Genomic DNA, 4683 nt, shown 5'->3' with positions numbered 1-4683 from the left:
AGACTTGCCGGTAACGAGATTGAACAAGGTATTGGGATACCGACGATCGAATCTCGGGCAAGTAACATACCGATTGACAAAGGGAATTGCATACGGGATTGATTGAATCCTCGACACCGTGGTTCATCCGATGAGATCATCGTGGAACATGTGGGAGCCAACATGGGTATCCAGATCCCGCTGTTGGTTATTGACCGGAGAGGCTTCTCGGTCATGTCTGCATGTCTCCCGAACCCGTAGGGTCTACACACTTAAGGTTCGGTGACGCTAGGGTTGTAGAGATATGTGTATGCGGAAACCCGAAAGTTGTTCGGAGTCCCGGATGAGATCCCGGACGTCACGAGAGGTTCCGGAATGGTCCGGAGGTGAAGAATTATATATAGGAAGTCAAGTTTCGGCCACCGGGAAAGTTTCGGGGGTTACCGGTATTGTACCGGGACCACCGGAAGGGTTCCGGGGGTCCACCGGGTGGGGCCACCTATCCCGGAGGGCCCCGTGGGCTGAAATGGGAAGGGAACCAGCCGCTAGTGGGCTGGGCGCACCCCCCATGGGCCTTCCCCCATGCGCCTAGGGTTGCAAACCCTAGGGTGGGGGGGCTTCCCACTTGCCTTGGGGGGCAAGGCACCCCCCTTGGCCGCCGCCCCCACCCTAGATGGGTTTTGGCCGGCGCCCCCTCCCAGGGGACCTATATAAGGGGGGGGGGAGGGAGGGCAGCAAGATCTCAGCCTTGGGCGCCTCCCTCCTCCCCTGCTACACCTCTCCCTCTCGCAGAAGCTCGGCGAAGCCCTGCCGAGACCCGCTACATCCACCAACACGCCGTCGTGCTGCTGGATCTCCATCAACCTCTCCTTCCCCCTTGCTGGATCAAGAAGGAGGAGACGTCGCTGCACCGTACGTGTGTTGAACGCGGAGGTGCCGTCCGTTCGGCACTCGGTCATCGGTGATTTGGATCACGGCGAGTACGACTCCATCAACCACGTTCATTGGAACGCTTCCGCTCGCGATCTACAAGGGTATGTAGATGCACTCCTTTCCCCTCGTTGCTAGTATACTCCATAGATGGATCTTGGTGAGCGTAGGAAAATTTTAAAATTCTGCTACGATCCCAACAGTGGCATCATGAGCCAGGCCTATGCGTAGTTACTATGCACGAGTAGAACACAAAGCAGTTGTGGGCGTTGATGTTGCCAATTCTTCTTGCCGCTACTAGTCTTATCTTGTTTCGGCGGCATTGTGGGATGAAGCGGCCCGGACCGACCTTACACGTACGCTTACGTGAGACAGGTTCCACCGACTGACATGCACTAGTTGCATAAGGTGGCTAGCGGGTGTCTGTCTCTCCTACTTTAGTCGGAACGGATTCGATGAAAAGGGTCCTTATGAAGGGTAAATAGAAATTGGCAAATCACGTTGTGGTCATACGTAGGTAAGAAACGTTCTTGCTAGAAACCTACAAACCACGTAAAAACTTGCAACAACAATTAGAGGACGTCTAACTTGTTTTTGCAGCATGTGCTATGTGATGTGATATGGCCAGAAGATGTGATGAATGATATATGTGATGTATGAGATTGATCATATTCTTGTAATAGGAATCACGACTTGCATGTCGATGAGTATGACAACCGGCAGGAGCCATAGGAGTTGTCTTTATTATTTTGTATGACCTGCGTGTCATTGAATAACGCCATGTAAATTACTTTACTTTGTTGCTAAACGCGTTAGCCATAGAAGTAGAAGTAATCGTTGGCGTGACGACTTCATGAAGACACAATGATGGAGATCATGATGATGGAGATCATGGTGTCATGCCGGTGACGAAGATGATCATGGTGCCCCGAAGATGGAGATCAAAGGAGCATAATGATATTGGCCATATCATGTCACTATTTGATTGCATGTGATGTTTATCATGTTTTTGCATCTTATTTGCTTAGAACGACGGTAGTAAGTAAGATGATCCCTTATAATAATTTCAAGAAAGTGTTCACCCTAACTGTGCACCGTTGCGAAGGTTCGTTGTTTCGAAGCACCACGTGATGATCGGGTGTGATAGATTCTAACGTTCGCATACAACGGGTGTTGACGAGCCTAGCATGTACAGACATGGCCTCGGAACACACGCAATACACTTAGGTTGACTTGACGAGCCTAGCATGTACAGACATGGCCTCGGAACACGGAGGACCGAAAGGTCGAGCATGAGTCGTATAGAAGATACGATCAACATGGAGATGTTCACCGATCTTGACTAGTCCGTCTCACGTGATGATCGGACACGGCCTAGTTAAATTCGGATCATGTATCACTTAGATGACTAGAGGGATGTCTATCTGAGTGGGAGTTCATTAAATAATTTGATTATATGAACTTAATTATCATGAACTTAGTCTAAAATCTTTACACTATGTCTTGTAGATCAAATGGCCAACGTTGTCCTCAATTTCAACGCGTTCCTAGAGAAAACCAAGCTGAAAGATGATGGCAGCAACTATACGGACTGGGTCCGGAACCTGAGGATCATCCTCATAGTAGCCAAGAAAGATTATGTCTTAGAAGCACCGCTAGGTGAAGCACCAATCCCACAAAACCAAGACGTTATGAACGCTTGGCAGCAGCGTGCTGATGATTACTCCCTCGTTCAGTGCGGCATGCTTTACAGCTTAGAACCGGGTCTCCAAAAGCGTTTTGAGAAACATGGAGCATATGAGATGTTCGAGGAGCTGAAATTGGTTTTCCAAGCTCATGCCCGGGTCGAGAGATATGAAGTCTCCGACAAGTTCTTCAGCTGTAAAATGGAGGAAAATAGTTCTGTTAGTGAGCACATACTCAGAATGTCTGGGTTGCACAACCGCTTGACTCAGCTGGGAGTTAATCTCCCGGATGACGCGGTCATTGACAGAATCCTTCAGTCGCTTCCACAAGCTACAAGAGCTTTGTGATGAACTACAATATGCAGGGGATGGAAAAGACCATTCCTGAGGTATATTCGATGCTGAAATCAGCGGAGGTGGAGATCAGAAAAGAACATCAAGTGTTGATGGTGAATAAAACCACTAAGTTCAAGAAGGGCAAGGGTAAGAAGAACTTCAAGAAGGACGGCAAGGGAGTTGCCGCGCCCGGTAAGCCAGTTACTGGGAAGAAGTCAAAGAATGGACCCAAGCCTGAAACTGAGTGCTTTTATTGCAAGGGAAGTGGTCACTGGAAGCGGAACTGCCCCAAATACTTAGCGGACAAGAAGGCCGGCAACACCAAGGTATATGTGATATACATGTAATTGATGTGTACCTTACCAGTACTCGTAGTAGCTCCTGGGTATTTGATACCGGTGCGGTTGCTCATATTTGTAACTCAAAACAGGAACTACGGAATAAACGGAGACTGGCGAAGGACGAGGTGACGATGCGCGTCGGGAATGGTTCCAAGGTCGATGTGATCGCCGTCGGCACGCTACCTCTGCATCTACCTACGGGATTAGTTTTAAACCTCAATAATTGTTATTTAGTGCCAGCTTTGAGCATGAACATTGTATCTGGATCTCGTTTAATTCGAGATGGCTACTCATTTAAATCCGAGAATAATGGTTGTTCTATTTATTTGAGAGATATGTTTTATGGTCATGCCCCGCTGGTCAATGGTTTATTCTTGATGAATCTCGAACGTGATGTTACACATGTTCATAGTGTGAATACCAAAAGATGTAAAGTTGATAACGATAGTCCCACATACTTGTGGCACTGCCGCCTTGGTCACATTGGTGTCAAGCGCATGAAGAAGCTCCATGCAGATGGACTTTTGGAGTCTCTTGATTACGAATCATTTGACACGTGCGAACCATGCCTCATGGGTAAGATGACCAAGACTCCGTTCTCCGGAACAATGGAGCGAGCAACCAACTTATTGGAAATCATACATACCGATGTGTGCGGTCCAATGAGTGTTGAGGCTCGCGGAGGATATCGTTATGTTCTCACTCTCACTGATGATTTAAGTAGATATGGGTATGTCTACCTAATGAAACACAAGTCTGAAACCTTTGAAAAGTTCAAGGAATTTCAGAGTGAAGTTGAGAATCAACGTGACAGGAAAATAAAATTCTTACGATCAGATCGTGGTGGAGAATATTTAAGTCACGAATTTGGTGCACACTTAAGGAAATGTGGAATAGTTTCACAACTCACGCCGCCTGGAACACCTCAGAGAAACGGTGTGTCCGAACGTCGTAATCGCACTCTATTGGATATGGTGCGATCTATGATGTCTCTTACCGATTTACCGCTCTCATTTTGGGGCTATGCTTTAGAGACTGCCGCATTCACTTTAAATAGGGCTCCGTCGAAATCCGTTGAGACGACACCGTATGAATTATGGTTTGGGAAGAAACCTAAGCTGTCGTTTCTAAAAGTTTGGGGATGCGATGCTTATGTCAAGAAACTTCAACCTGAAAAGCTCGAACCCAAGTCGGAAAAATGCGTCTTCATAGGATACCCTAAGGAAACTATTGGGTATACCTTCTACCTCAGATCCGAAGGCAAGATCTTCGTTGCCAAGAACGGGTCCTTTCTGGAGAAGGAGTTTCTCTCGAAAGAATTGAGTGGGAGGAAAGTGGAACTTGATGAGGTGATAGTCACCCCTTCCGAACCGGAAAGTAGCGCAGCGCGGGAAGATGTTCCTGTGGTGCCT

Source organism: Triticum aestivum, chromosome 5D (genome assembly GCF_018294505.1).
Source record: "Triticum aestivum cultivar Chinese Spring chromosome 5D, IWGSC CS RefSeq v2.1, whole genome shotgun sequence".
Classification (NCBI taxonomy): domain Eukaryota; kingdom Viridiplantae; phylum Streptophyta; class Magnoliopsida; order Poales; family Poaceae; genus Triticum; species Triticum aestivum.
Note: the sequence above shows the minus strand (reverse complement) of the source record.